The sequence below is a fragment of the Delphinapterus leucas genome, chromosome 1 (genome assembly GCF_059928025.1).
Source record: "Delphinapterus leucas isolate spDelLeu-1000000601 "Yukka" chromosome 1, BTC_Dleu_Yukka2, whole genome shotgun sequence".
Taxonomy (NCBI): domain Eukaryota; kingdom Metazoa; phylum Chordata; class Mammalia; order Artiodactyla; family Monodontidae; genus Delphinapterus; species Delphinapterus leucas.
In genome coordinates this window covers 170387131-170402953 of record NC_143129.1, presented here as the reverse complement: position 1 = coordinate 170402953, position 15823 = coordinate 170387131, and the positions used below count along the sequence as shown (strand labels likewise).

Genomic DNA, 15823 nt, shown 5'->3' with positions numbered 1-15823 from the left:
AGAGCCAAAGATGAGTCAGGTTTCAACACTGCGTGACCAGAATGATAGTAGCTTCTTACAGGAAGAGATGTTGGTCTTAATCAGAACAGAGAGCACTACGTGAGATAGGAATCAGGATGAGGGCACTTGAGAACAGCCAAACAGAAGGGAAGCACAACTCTCTGGCAGTCCTGCAAAGTTTCTGGGAAGGTCATCAACTAAATTAAACTTGGAAATAAATAAAAACTAAAGAAGCTAATTGGCCAGAGTGAGGCTAACATGAAAATGAATCTGCATTCCCTGGGCTCATACTGACTGACGCACAAGTAGAATGGGAAGATGGGAAAATCCAATGTGACTTGCAAATTTTGCCTAAGAAACATCCACACCGAGCATCCAGAGTTATTTCTAATAAATGCCATGGAATTCTGCACGGAAATCAGCCCAGGTGTCTCTACCTTCTTTGGCTCACCTTATCTAAACAATTTGCGGTGGTGCCTGCCTAAAGGCCTCTCTACCCACCCAAACCTGTCCCAACCATCAAAGCCCAGTGAAATCTCTGGTCCTCTGTGAAGCTTTCCAAGTCCTTCCAACCTTCCCTCCTCTCAACTCTGAGTACTGTCTGCCTCCCTCACCTGATAACCAATCACAGGCTGCCTCAGGACAGCTCTTGAATTAGTACGTATTCTAGCAGTTTTCAATCAGTAACTTGCCTCCAATAAGTGGTCCACGTAGAATCTAGATCAGAAGTTCCTGAATCTATTATCACAATCAACTGGAAAACTTTTCAGGAATATAGGTTTTAGGGCCCCCATTGCCAGAGGTCAATTAGTTTATAAAGCTTCCCAAGCTTTCTGATCCCCAAGGTTCAAGAGCCTCTGGTCCAGATGGTACCCAGGATTTTTCTTTTATTCAGACGTGTGCATGCAGCAAATATTTACTGAGTGTATATGGTATTCCAGTCCGCCATTTTCATATTAATGAAATGATAATGACTGTGATACCACTTGGTTTAATCCCCATGGCCGCCTAGAAGCATGTTCCTGCCAGTTACTAGGCTTAATGCAGTGCCCTGCATATAACCGGTCTCAACAGTCAGTTTATCCAATGACTGCTGCTTAATTTTTTACACATGTATGCCTTACCTCTTCAGATATCCTACAGAGGTAGACTGTGTTTTACATTTCTTTAGAGTCCAAACCATCTATCTTCATGCTTTCTCCACATAGTAGGGACCCCAAAAATGCTTCCTTCATTTGGCTTTGATTTAAACCCTCTCAAATCTTTAATCTCTGTCTTTTTGATCTAAAAATTAGGCTATATGGTACAGTGGGGGAAAAAAAGGCTTTGGTGACAGTCTGAACTCCACCTCCATCACTTAACTGGCTGTGTGACCTTGAGCAAGGTCCTTCAATTCTAAGCCTCTGATAACTTCTCCACATGGTAGAAATAATAAATCACTCATGAAGCTGCTGACGAGGATTAAATGAATGTATGTAAAGCACCTGACATATAGAAGGTACTATAACCATAACAAACTACATGACCTCTCTCAGCCTAAGCTCCCTATAAGTAAAATGAGGACACTTCATAAGTGAAAATTAATAAGAAAAGTGATATTGCCTAGGGCCTGGTACATTTTAAGTGCTCATAAAATGCTAGGAATTAATTAACAATGCTATGTCTCTCTTTCCTCATACCCAGGTAAGCTTTTTTTTTTTCCGGGATTTTTGTGGTTTTCTGGATTAAACCCTTTGACAAAATGGTTTCTTTCCTCCTGGCCTTTTCGAGTCTGAGACACCCCTCCCCAAACCAGCGTCTACTAAACAGGCCCAGAAGAGCCCAGAGGGAACGGATAGGGCTTACACTGCAGCTGTCCATCTCCCGCTGGGGCCCCGTTTCCAGTGTTCAGGGACCACCCTTCTGCCAGCTGTGTGGACTTTTCATCACTGGCTATTTCAGGACAGAGTCCAAGACAAGCACTTCTCTGGGGCTTCCTTCCAGACAAAGCTCTGTGGAGTCTCAGAGCTCATTAGTCTGTGGTCTCTGGGGAAGTGAGGAACTAACATCCTGCTCTCAGAGAATGGAGACACCAAGTGCTCAAGGGGCAGGTTTGAGCAACAAGGGGACAGAGCTATAAAAGGAGCCAAGATAAGAGTTTTTCAGAGCATTAATAATTATAATAAAAATAATCTCTCGCTTGTGGAGGCTTTACAGTTTATAAAACACTTTCACACGTATTAGCTTATTGGCTCCACAACACTGCCTCAAGCTAAGACGGAGAGAGCAACTGTCATCTCCATTTCGTATTATGGGTTGACTTCCAGTCCTGGGCACTTCCGTGGATTGTGAAAGAAGGAATGGTGACCCTTCTTTCACTAGTATGAAAACCAGGAAACTGAGGGTAAGAGTGAAGCACATAAAAAGTGTGGAGCACAAAGAAGGCCACGTTTCAGAGAGGTGATGCCGTGGGCTCGGGGTGGGGCTGTGGGCTCCGAACGAGAGAGCTCACCGTGGGATTCCAGGGGCGCCGGGAGTGAAAGAGCAAGATGATGGTGGGAGAATAAAGGGTGAGGGCGGATATTGGAGGTGTTTCAGTAGGAAACAGAAAAGATAAAGGACTAATGTGCATTAGTCTGCGATTAAGACGAGAAAGCCCCCCAAACCGACCTGGAAGGTGAGCAAGTCTTTAGACCCCTCACTCCAGAATAGAAGCTTTCTCCAATCAAACTTACCCAGTCAAATAGACCTCTCAGAAGCAACCCAAATGGTCAACTCGACGGAAACGAGAAACTGCCCAGGAGCCAGTGGCCCTTTGGTAGTTGTAGTTTCCAGAACTCGAAATTAGCGCTTAAAACCATTTCCCACCTCTCTGTCCGGAACTATAACTTCCGAGGTGCACCGCGCAAGATTGCACATTACGACCCGCCCCCCAGGACTACGATTCCCAGAGGTCTACACGGCCCCTCGTCTTGGTGTGAAACCGCCCAAGTCCCGGAATGCGGTGTGATTCCTCCCCCTGGTGGTCGAGGAGCCGCCACCACGATTACAAAGCCCGAGCGGAGGGTTACTGCTTATAGTCCCGGTTAGTAACCCTCCGCCTCACCGTTCCTCAAATAATTCCTGGGCGTGCCTGGAGATAACCTGGGCTTTGCTTTATTCTCAGGCCCGTGAGGAGGAGGTCTGAGCTTGTTTGGGTTTTTTTTTGTTTTGTTTTGGGGGTGTTTTTTTTTTTGCGGTACGCGGGCCTCTCACTGTTGTGGTCCCTCCCGTTGCGGAGCAGAGGCTTCGGCCGCGCAGGCTCAGCGGCCATGGCTCACGGGCCCAGCCGCTCCGCGGCACGTGGGATCTTCCCGGACCGGGGCACGAACCCGTATCCCCTGCATCAGCAGACGGACCTCAACCACTGCGCCACCGGGGAAGCCCGTGCTTCAGGCTTCTTTAGACTCTCCTCTCCTCCTGACACTGTCACCACCACCATCCTTCCAGGAACCAAGATAAAGTCATCAGGACAGAGTGATGGCAGCACCGCGTGTGGCAATCAAGCCCCAGATTTAATTAAAGCTGTGGTTGGTGGTGGTGGCGGCAGAACATAAAAAGCTTAGTGCAGATCAGAGATGGTTCTCTGGCTAATTAATCAGTGCTCTGCAGCTGGCCCAGATTACCCAGGACTAACTAGAGTCCCTGGTCCTGAGAGGGACAGCTGCAGTTTGTTTCTCTGTCTCCTACTCCCAGACTAGGCCATACTGGGGACGTTTGCTGGCCAGCTAAGTTTTAAACTTCCCAGGGACAGGGATGTCACAGCCTCCTTTACCTCCTTTGTCACTGTTAGGAAGATCTACCTTGGGCCCAGACTCCTGTTGCAAAATAAAATACTTGAGTGCAATTGCATTCCATTCCAATCTAGTCTTTTGGGGGATAAACAACCCAAACGCTTTAAGTTTTGAGCAAGTGGTTGATTTTCCAGGCTTTCGTTATAGATCCCATCCTCCAACAGTTCAAGGATCTCTTCTGGTTGGCTACCATCCCACTCCAGCCTTTACCTTGTTGCTAAGTTACTTTAAGTTGGCGTATGAGTGACCAGCTTTGGATTTCCTTTTCTCCCCACTACATGCTGAAGTTGGTGGACGACACTTTTTAAAATCAAACTATAATATGCATACAACAAAGTGTGTGAAGTGCACTAATACTGTCCAGCTCAACCTTTAAAAAAAAAAAAAATTGATATAGCCATCACCTAGTTTGAAATGTAGAACATTTCCAATGCTCCCAAAAGTTTGTCTCATGCCTCTTCTCTGTTTTCAATCACTCACCCCCCCAGAGGGAGCCACTGTTTTTTGTTTCCTATCATCTCATTGGGACCCAGTTGGAGTCTGGGTGAATCCTCTTTTAACATCCTGCTAGCAGGTAGAGTGTATATGCTTAATAAAGATCAAGAACAATAACTGTCCTACTCTATTATTGTTACTATAATAACAGTAATAAGCACTAGAAATCAAGCAGTGAATAGAGAGATTAATTCCCTACCCACATGGTGCTTTCATTCTATTGAGGGGAGACAGATAATAAGCGAGCATATAACCAAGATAATTGCATACCATTAAGTGCTCTAAAGGAAATAAGATGCTTTGATGGAGAATAAAAGGAGTAAGCTACTCTCAGTAGGATGGCCAGGGAAGGATTCTCTGAGGAGCTGGCATCTGAGCTGAGCCCAACCTACCACTGGGCTCAGCTGCCCTAATACCTCCCATTTCTTGATTATCTACTATGTATCAGACATGTCATTAGGAACTTCCAAATCCTTTACCTCATTTAGTCCTCCTGGGAAGTATGTCATATTCTTTCTATTTTTCAGACAAGAAAACAGAGGCTCAAAGAGGTAGTAGCAGACAATGTGGATACCAGCCTCATAGCCCCTCATCCCTTCTCTGAGCCCCCGGTGTGGTGGTTTCCAGCAGCTGAGAGCCTCTGCACTCAGAGTCTCACTTGTGTCTGCTTCCTTGCCCGAGGGCTGTCTTAGGCATCTATGAACCAGGAAGGGAGAGGCATGTGCTACCCACCCCAAGGGCAACCTTCAGCCATGATGGAAGTTGATGACTCCCCATCCTTAGATAGGATGATTCTGAGGTGCATTTCACACTGTCTCTTGAGTTTCCATGGGCAGCTGAACCCAGCTGCTCACAGCAGCAAGATGCACATTAATGCTCCCCTCCCTGTGTCTTCTCCATGCTCTAACTTCTGCTTCTTGAAATCACCTCCCAAATAGACTACGAGCACCCAAGTCTCAGGGTCTGCTTTTGGGGGAACTCAAGCCACCCCCTTGCTCCAAGCACAGAAAAGTGCTTGGGGACATAACATTCTTGAACTGTGCCACGCCCTGTCACCCTCTATGCCTTTGCAAGTGCTGTCTCCTCTGCCGAAACATGTGTTGAATCCGTTGTGGTCCATCCAATGTCCATGACACTCCATCCCTGCCACCCTCCACCTGATGAACTCCAGCTGCTAGTGTCCAGCACTGGTAAGAATCATGTTTGTGCCAAGTGCTTGGCAAACCCTATCTCGTTCAGTTGACACAGAGATTCTGAGACATCGGTAGTACCATTCCTGATTTGCAGGTCAGGAAACAGATTCACAGAGACCAGGAGACCTACCCAAGTTTTATAGTTAAAAACTGGCAAAGCCAGGACAAAGGTAATTCCATGGAAGTCAAGTGGTTAGGACTCCGTGCTTCCACTGCAGGGGGCACAGGTTCGATCCCTGGCTGGGGAGCTAGGATCCCACAAGCCACGCAGCATGGCTGAAAAATTAACAAACAAAAATTTAAAATCCAGGACCAAAATGCAGATCTACCTATTCTACTGCCTTAACCCTTGGCTGGAGAGAAAGGATAGGAATCGGGGTCTCTAGAGTTGTTCCAGCATTTCCCCTCTCAGAGAGGGGCCTAAATAAACAGCTGAGGGATGCCCCCCAACCCCAACCCCGAGGTAGTCAGCAGAGCCTCAGCTGGGAGGAGCAGAGACTATGGAGCACAGAGGAAGGAGGCCAGGTTGAGGGGGCTTCCTACAAACAAAGAGGTTGGACATTCTGCCCACCCGCCCCTGGGAGGGGAAAACTGGTGAAGGCATTACTCTTTCTATTTTCTGGCTCCTTCCATGGCTTTGGGAGTTTACTTGGCCTTGGCAATGGCCTGCTTCTCAGAATCTCTCATCAAAAATGATTCTCGGAGGCTAGGCCAGTTCTGGGACACCAAGAAGCCAAGGGAGGCCTGAATTCCCACTCTTAATCTTCTTTTCCAGGCCCTCAATCTTGTTATCAACAAGCCCATCAAATGCCTGGTAAAGGCCCACCAGCCTGCAGAACACAAGCTGGCTAGGTGGGTACCAAGTTCTCAAGGGAGGTTGGGGAAAATGGGGGTGTGGTGGGGTGGAACCCTTATCAACAATACCATGTCATTCCCTGCTTAAAATCCTCCTCGGACTGCTGTCAGGCTCCACAACAAAAGCTGCAGTCCTTCCAGAAGTGCAGAAGACCTTCAAGGTCTGGACCAACTTCCTTCAGCCTGTCAGATTCACTCCTCCTCATCCAAAGTGACAAGCTCGTCCCTAGACAGCCATGCACTCAGCCACCTCCATGCATTTGTTTGTGCTTTTTCCATTTTGCTTGCGCTGCGTCTTCCTGGTCTGCTCTCTGTCTAATCTTTCAAACCCAGCAGAGATGTCACTTTCTGTGGGAAATCCTTCCTGGCTGAATCCCCCTGTGCTTCCCTAACACTCACTGGCGTCCCCGTAACAGCACACATAACAATGCAGTGAAGTGACCTGTGTGCCCGTCTCCTCTGAACAGGACCATGGCTCCTTGAGGGCATGGATGCCATCTTATTCATCACTGTGGGCCACAATGCAGTGAAGTGACCTGTGTGCCCGTCTCCTCTGAACAGGACCATGGCTCCTTGAGGGCATGGATGCCATCTTATTCATCACTGTGGGCCTAGCACAGCATCTGCCACAGTGGGTGTTGGTTAAAAGAATGAGTGAATAAGAGGCACCCAGAGCGGAGCCTGCAAACATGAATGCCTTCAGGGTCCAAGCAAGTCAGGTAAATTGGTGTAAGACAGTAGGGAGCAGGAGGGACTGTGGCAAACTGGACAGTGATTGGCTCGCCCAAAGGAATTCAAATTTGATTAAAGAACACAGGTGGGTAAAACCTGGCCTCTATTCAAAACAACAGAAATAATAATAGTTATTGTAAACTTACTCTGCAGCAGGAGATAAGGTGCAGTGGTTCAGAGTATAGGCTCTGGAAATGGGCTGCTGGATCTGAATCCCAGCTCTCCTGCCTGTTAGCTGTGAGACTTTGGTCATGTCCCTGAACTCTCTGAGCTTCAGTTTCCTCACTTGCAAAATGGAAATAATAATAATACCTATCGTATAGGGTTGTTGTGAGGATTCAAAGAGTGAATACATGAAAAGGACATAAAATGGTGCCTGGCACATAGGAAACACCCAAGAAGTAGCTATCACTATTCCCTGATGGTGAGTGCTCAGAGAAGGCCTCCCTGAGGAGGTGGCATGGAAACTGAGCCCTGCATGTCGATAAGGAGCCACCCATGATGAGCTCTGAGAGAAGAACGTTCCAGGCAGAGGGGACAGCCAGGTGAAAGGTCCTAAGGTGGAAATGGCTTTGCTGGGTCTGAAGCACAGTGTCTGGGGAGGGGGGCAGGAGACAATGTCTTGAAGGTAGGCAGGGCCCAGATCTTGGAGGGCCTTCTAAGCTGTGGAAAGAAGCCTGGATTTTGTTCTTGTGTGATGGAGGCCACTGGGGGAGTTTGTTTCAAAATATAGGTTTTATTATTATTTAGGTACAGTGAGGCCAACAGACCAGGAGACAACTGCCATTGGAAAGACAGTTCATTATACTCACAGAACCCAAGAGGAGGAGGCACACCATGCCACTGAGGCGGGGCAGTGGGGGGGGGGCACATGGGGAAGCACCAGGGTTGGTCAGGAGGCAGAGGGAGGGAGGGGAAAACACAGGCAAGGGTCTTGATTGTGGTTTCCACGGGAGGAGTGCGTGAGGCCACAAGCAGTCTTAGAATTGGCTGGATGAATAATTTCAGTGGGCTCTGGGCATGAGGCTGTCTCCAGTTGCCTGGTACCTGACCCTATGATGCATAAGTCAGGGGAGTAGTGGCCCTGAGTGTGAGAGCCCAGTAGAGGAGGTGATGGGGTATAGGCTCTGGATTGGGTAGTTTGTATCTGAAAGGCAAGCTCAAGGGTGAGTTGTTTACTATCTATAGGAATTGGCTACCCTGGGAGGGGCAGTCCCTCCAGGGTCAGCAAGGCCCTGGTGCGAAACATCAAAACACAGAAACTAAAAAGACATGGCTAATACAGAGTTACAGCCAAGGGGAGATGGGGTTTACATTTTAACAGATCCTCTGGCTGCTGTGAGGGGACAGTGTTTTAGTGAGACAAGAGGAAAGCAGAGACCAGAGGCCAATGCAATGACCCAGGTGCAAAATGACGGTGGCCTGGACTTTGGAGGGTGCAGGGGAGTGGGAGCCCGTTAACATCAGGGTCTGTATGGAGGCGGGGCTGCAGGATCTGATAGACATCCAATGAGGATGCCTTTAGGTTACAAGAGGCAATCGTAGCCCATCCTGATTTTATTTCTGGGGTTCACGCCTGTGTTTCCTTCCCCAGTTATGAACTGTACTATCTCACTCTTTTGATGTTAATGGCACAGTAAAGGGATTCTAGGAGATACTTCTGGATTAGAGATTGAAACAAAGTGTCCAACATAGTGCCTGGCACATAGTAAGTCCTCAACAAATTGATAGCCTTTTCTTCCTTGAGGGAAAGTAGAAAGCCCAGCAGATCTGATGTCAAACAGACTGCAGTTTGGTCCCAGCTCTATCACTCACTAGCTGGGTGGCCCTAGACAAGTGATTTCACCTCTGCATCCCCCTTCCCTAGTCTGGAAGCAGAGATAAGAGTCCCTCGCTCTTCTGGTGCTTGTAAGAATTAAATGAGGCGATGTATGTCAGGGGCTCCATCAATTACAGCAATAATTATCACATACTATGGAATGCCAGTCTAAGCCAGGCTCCCGAGGTGGGGCCCAGACTCTAGAAAAATGGGTCTGAGGCCCCTTCAGCGCCTCCTCGGGGCCCACCTCTGGGCCTGATCCCTGCCCCCAGCTCCCACCCCTCTGCTGAGCATTGCCTCAAAAAGCCAGCTGAAAGCTGTTTACTCCGCCAAGCAGCATCCCTGGGGAGGAAGGAGAGGACAAATAAATCTTCCTGCCTTGGCTTTGGAAAACAGGCTGTCAATTACCTGGGGTTCCAAGCAGCCTGCCTGCTAGGTAAACATTTGCCAAGCTGGCCCCAATGATTAACCACTTGGCACCCAGGGCTGAGGTGGACGTGTCCAGGTATGGGCAGCTCTGGGAGGCTCCAGGAACTAGGGGAGACTGGGCATGGCTTCTGGAGCCTTCAGAGAGGGTCTAATTCAGGTGAAATATTCAGAAGGATGGCACAGAATGACTTCAGAACTAGGGTTAGAAATCGACTTACTTGGCCTGTCCAAATCTGCTGTCCCCTAGCCCCTACCCTGGACCCTTGGCCCAGGAATACAGGCCCCAAAGGAACAGCCAGAGCTCAGAGCTCAGCCTGTGGTTTCCGGCAGGTGTCCTGTTTGTGAGGGGCTGGACCAGAGATGCCTGCTCACCTCAGTCTCCTCTGACTTTCTCCAGATAACAGAAACCCACCCTGCGGGAAGCAGAGGCCTGCTTCCCAGGGGAGGTGAGACCAGCCCCTGGGCCAGGTCTAGGTGTGGCTGGTTAGAAGATAGCCTAGGGCTGACTATAATTATTCACATGTGTGCATACCTGTAGAGTTTGCCAAGCACTTTCCCACGTGTTGTCTCATTCAAGGAGCTCCACAATAAACCTGTGAAGCAGGAAATAGCGCCCCTCCAACCTGTGATGCGTTGGTTCAAATCCAGGTTCTGTTACTCCCTGGCTGTGAAGGCTTGAAGCAATCACTTCACCTCTCTGAACCTCATTAACCTCACAGGGGGAGAATAGCTGCCCTGGCAGTTTTGCTGTGAGGCTTAAATGAAATCATGGATATAAAGAGCTCAACAGGGACTTCCCTGGTGGCACAGTGGTTAAGAATCCACCTGCCAACGCAGGGGACACGGGTTCGATCCCTGGTCCGGGAAGATCTCACATGCTTCAGAGCAACTAAACCCGTGCACCACAACTACTGAGCCCATGCGCCACAACTACTGAAGGTCGCGCACTTAGAGCCCATGCTCTGCAACAAGAGAAGCTACTGCAATGAGAAGCCTGCGCACCACAAGGAAGAGTAGCCCCCGTTCGCTGCAACTACAGAAAGCCCCCGTGCAGCAACAAAGACCCAACGCAGCCAAAAATAAATAAATAAAGAGCTCAACAGTGCCTGGCACGTGGTCAGCAAATCTGTAAGCCGCTCTCTCGAATTCCTCATTGTACAGAAGAGGAAAATGAGGCCCAGTGAGCTGTCAACTCTTAGTCTTCTAAATACTAAAAAAAAAAATTATTCTACAAATGCGTAGTGAGCACCTGTCAAAGTTGTATTTCATTCATTCATGAGGAAACTCTCAGGATGATAAAGCTGGTTCAGAGGACTCATTGATAATAGTCAGCAAAGCACAGAGAAGGCTAAAATAAGATTGCTAGTCAGATTCCCAACTGACAAATGCCCTATAGTGCATGACTATAATCTTCGGGGTGATCTCTACTGGTCAGAAATCATTTGTATCACTATTGGACAAAAATCCTTTGTATCTTATCTGTTTTCTACAAGTTAGCACCTTAGTTCTCAGGCTTATAAAATACCTGGATCCTAATACATAGGGAGTCACATGACCCCCGGGGGCTTGCTAGAAGATGCCCCAATGGACAGATGAAGGTCAAGCAGTCGCCCCATTGCCTCACTTCCAAGTTCATATACTTTTCCTTAACAAAGTCAAGTCTTGACAGGATGCGAAAGGGAAGAATTGACCTGCAACCTACATCAGGATTCCTTCTGAGTAAGAATTCCAGACCTTTTTGCTCTGGAAAGCCTAGTCCTGCTACCATGTTACACTGAGAGTGAGAAATGGAAGGCCCAGAAAAAAGGATGTGACTTGTCCAAGGTCACAAGCTGTGCCTGGGGGAGAAGCAGAGGCCAGACCTGCTTTCCCCAGCTCCCCTCCCCGGGTCCCCTGGGCTGCTCCTCTGGCCCTCCCCCAGGTGGGGTCCAGGTGTGAGTTGGCGCTGTGGGCAGACAACTGCATCCTGCATCTGTCCGCTCTGCATGCTGGTGGTGCCTAGAGGGGCAGACTCACTTTAGCTGGAGCTGGACCGATATTGCAGGGCCCTGTGGGGATTCACCACAGTTTGGGGTTATCTGTGCTCCAGCAAGTGAGAGCTGAAACCCCAGAGTCTCCCGCAGCCTCCAGCCCCCGCTCTTGCTAATTCTGTAGTGAGACACCCAGATGGCTCAGAGAGGGAGGAAGAAACAGCAGCAGATAAGACGAAGCAGATGGGTTTCCACGGTGATTGCGTCCTGGAGCTCCGAGTGTCTTCTTTCTTCCAGAACAGAGATGGGGATGCAGCAGGAAGAACACAGGCACAGGAAGGAAAACCCAAGTCCTGGTCCCAATCTACCCAGATGGACAGCTTGATGCCCCTTGTGCAAGTCATCTCACTGCCCTGGGGCCTGAGGTGGGAGAGAGGACATCATTTGTTAGGTGCCTGAGGGTCAGGCATGGTGTTTTTTGTTTGTCAGTGTGTTTTTTAATTTATCTTATTTATTTTTGGCTGCACTGGGTCTTCGTTGCTGTGCACAGGCTTTCTCTAGTTGCAGCGAGCGGGGGCTACTCTTCGTTGAGGTGCACAGGCTTCTCATTGCAGTGGCTTCTCTTGTTGCGGAGCACGGGCTCTAGGCACACGGGCTTCAGTAGTTGTGGCTCGCGGGCTCTAGGCATGCCGGCTTAGTAGCTGTGACACAGGGGCTTAGTTGCTCCACGGCATGTGGGATCTTCTCGGACCAGGGCTCGAACGCATGTCCCCTGCATTGGCAGGCGGATTCTCAACCACTGCGCCACCAGGGAAGCCCCCCAGGCATGGTGTTTTGAATGCCAAACATTCACGATCTCACGTAATCCTCTTCCCAGCGAACCTTTGAGGAAGGAGCTATTACCACCATTTACAGATGAAGAAGCAGAAGCACAGAGAGGTAAAGTCGCTTGCACGGGAACACAAGCTTGCTAAGTGCTCTTAACCACAGCACTATACAGGGCTCCAGGCCCCTTCCTCCTGGGAGACTAGATATAGTCCTTCTGGAGATTTCAGGCCCAACCCAGAGGAGGAAGGCCAGGAGGGAGGCAGACTCAGGGTGCAAAGAGGGAACACTTCAGATCAAACAGTGATGCTAGCGCCCATTTTCTACCTGGGCACCTTGGCCTGCATGACACCTGGCACTTCAGGCAGGAAGAAACCCCACGCTCAGGCAGCCCCCAGGCAGCGTGACGCCACCATGGCAATGAAACAAACACTGTAGTGCTCAGAGCTCCGGGATGCCGTCCAGAGCACCTCCTTATCCTCAAATCCACATAAAGGCCTTCTTCAACCTTGCCCTGCAGGAAGAAAAGCTTCGGCCTCATCCCAGAGGCCTCTGCACCAGGCGCCAGGCCTTCTCTTCCTCCTCCTCCTATTCACTGCTGTCCTCTCCTTCCTGCCCTTCCCGCTCCCCTCTCCCCAAAGTGTTGGCTTCTGTCCCATTGATCAGAGCCCAAGTATGGGACGGGAACTCCTGGAGGCTTTGATGAGCCCTAAAGAGCCCGATGGAGGCCCTGGAGCCCTTGGCAGAGCCCAGAGATGTACTTTTAGGATGAGGCCAGTGCAGTCCTGCCTGCCAGGATGCCCTGCCTCCTCTTCCTCCATCCAAGGCCCAGGGCAACTCTGTGACTCGCTTTTGGACAAGCCTAGGCCCCGGCTGGCCCCCTGCAGACATGAAAGTAGGAGAGGCCTTGTGTAGAGATGCAAGTGTGGGTGTGCGCACGAGCCAGCCAGGGTGTTCAGGGCCGGAGGTGGGAGAGCTGGAACAGTATCAGGGTCCTCGCAAGCCCCTCACCAGCTGGCCTTGGCCTCCTACCCTCCCAACTTTGTCCATCATCCATTTATTCACTCATTCAACCAGCATTTGTTGGCTATTTATTATACGAATGCTGGAATTAAAAGTATGAATGGGGGCTTCCCTGGTGGCACAGTGGTTAAGAATCCGCCTGCCAATGCAGGGGACACGGGTTCGAGCCCTGGTCCGCGAAGATCCCACATGACACAGAGCAACTAAGCCCGTGTGCCACAACTACTGAGCCTGAGCTCTAGAGCCCGCGAGCCACATCTACTGAAGCCCGCGTGCCTAGAGTCTGTGCTCCGCAACAAGAAGCCACCACAGTGAGAAGCCGCGCACCGCAGCAGAGTAACCCCTGCTCACCGCAACTAGAGAAAGCCCGTGTGCAGCAACGAAGACCCAATGCAGCCAAAAATTAATTAATTAATTAATTAATTTTTAAAAAGGAAAAGATGAATGGAACACAACTCCTAGCCTCAGAACCGAATTCCTGACCTTCCTCCCCAAATTGGCTCCCCGCTCAGTTCATCTCAGTTGACGGGAGCTCCATCTTGCCTGTGGCTCACGCCCAAACTCACATCCAATTCGTCAGCAAATCTATTGTTTTTCCCTGGCTCAAAATATATGCAGAAAATAATTATTTCTCACCCCTTTCACCCATGGTCCAAACCACCATCAGGGCTCACCTGCATGACTCACCTGGTCCAATGGGGCTCTCTGCTTCCGTCTCTGCTGCTGTGTCAGCCTCTCAGCTGGAGTCAGAGCGGTGCTATGGAAACAAGGTTAGATCAGGCTTTGCACAGGGCAGGCAGATTCCCCACCCAGAACCTGTGCCCTGGCAGAATGACCTTCCCCTAGAAACATCCTCCGTTCACTCCCTCACCTCAAAGGTCAGCTTTTCAGGGAGGCCTGCCTCTAACAGTTAACGTTGCATTTAACATTGCAGGCCCTCCCCTTCTCCAGAGCATCATTGCCAAATATCAAGTGAGATATTTTACTTATCTGTTACGTTTATTGCTGATTTTCTCTCTCAGGAAAGGAAGCGCCACCAGATCACTCCCTGAGGACCCGGCTGGCCCACAGTAGTGGCACATTAAGTAGCTGTGGAATGAGTGAAAGCATGACTTGTGGGGTGACCCGTAGGAAAAGCTGACCCTGCCTCCACTTCTGCCATTTCCTGTCTGTCCCCACACAGGCAGCTGCAGTGATGTCATTGCCTCAGACGCCTTTTATGGCCCCCTGGGTTAGGCAGCCCCTCTGAGCACTCCCACAGTCCCCCTTCCCTCGTAATTGCTTGGTTACTGGTCTCTCTTTCCCTGGGACAGTGAGCCTGGGAGGGTGGGGCCGTGCCTCTAGCTCAGGAGGTGGAATGGTGCAGAAGTTAAAGGAACGGATGGCCTGGGTCTAAATCCAGGCTGAGGTGTGGGGGGAATTGAATCAAGTTACCTAAGCTCCCAGGGCCTCCATTTCCTCATCTGCAAAATGGGGAAAATAATAGTATCTCCCTCAAAGCCCTCACAAGAGAGGATTAAATAAGCTAATGCACGGGCACTCAGAGCCATGCGTGGCACATACTAAGTATAATATGAAGGTTAGCTATCATTGTTCTTCAATATTGCATCCGCAGTGCCTGGCACAAAACCTGGCCCATATTTAGTGCTCATTAAGTATTTGCCGGATGAATGAATGAATGAGCACAGGCACAGAGGATGAAGAAACGGCATGAGAACCTAGAGGAGCTCCGTAACCCAGCCGGAGGGTAGTTAGGGAAACGTCCTACAGGAAGGGAGCCCTGGCTGATCCCCGCAGGGTGAGGAGGAGTTAGCAGAGGAAGGTGAAAGGCAGGAGCAGCACGTGCAACGGCCCCTCTTCGCGGGAGAGAACCCGATGCGCGCAGCAAAGTCAGCCCCTCACCTAGTGACTGACCCTGTAGTGCAAGGAGGTCAGATTCCCCCTCTGTTGGCCATTTTGAGGACTTTCTTGGGTGTATGAACTGTGCCCCACCCCAGACTGGCTGCCCACTGAGAGGATAACATTCCCATGGTGGCTCCCTCATCAGATCAGCGGCCCTCTGAGATCAGAGGAAGGCAAGAAGGCAGGAGGCTGCCACTTGGTGAGGGACACCCACAGGGTAGGCCTAGCTTTGACCAGGCTACTGTCTCATGGCAGATATTATTATTGCCTTCCTAGAGAAGAGGGGGCAGAGGCCCAACATCATCCAGCCAGTAAGAGGTGAGAGCAGAGTCCGCTCCAGGTCTGCCGGGCTCCCTGTGGCTGCCCTCGTCAGACTGGGGCTTCTGGCAGGCAGAGTCTCTCTCTCTCATCATTTCAGCGATTCCTCAGTGGGTGACATCACCCATTCCTGACTTCCCTCGTAGAGCACAGACCCAAGAACTGAGCGGGGGCGGGGGGGGAACCCTCAGTGGGGTGTGGACTAATGGAGAGTCAGTTCACCCTCAGAAGGAACTCCCCATATGAACTGGAGTAAGCATCCGGTCCTACAGACCCTTCCCACAGAGCTCCAGGCAAGGGCTGACCTGTGCGCCTGAGTGTAAGGTGCCACGAAAGGGCCTGAAAAAGCTGGAGCTGGAGCTGCATAGGACTGGTGGAGGGTGAGGGCGGAGCAGCTGAAGGAAGAGGGACCAATCCTGGGAATAGCTGGGAGCACCTTGCCCAGTACCA

The 15823-nt window shown here is 50.2% G+C and overlaps 1 protein-coding gene across 1 annotated transcript in view; it reads right to left on the bottom strand.

The window, feature by feature from the left end:
* The window catches only part of PAFAH2 (platelet activating factor acetylhydrolase 2), a 32077-nt gene extending 29301 nt beyond the window's left edge, over positions 1-2776 (bottom strand). The window contains exon 1 of the mRNA XM_022551782.2: positions 2715-2776. The gene's annotated coding sequence lies outside the window, so the exon portion shown is untranslated. The remainder of the gene's footprint in view (positions 1-2714) is intronic.
* Between the last annotated feature and the right edge of the window lie 13047 nt (positions 2777-15823).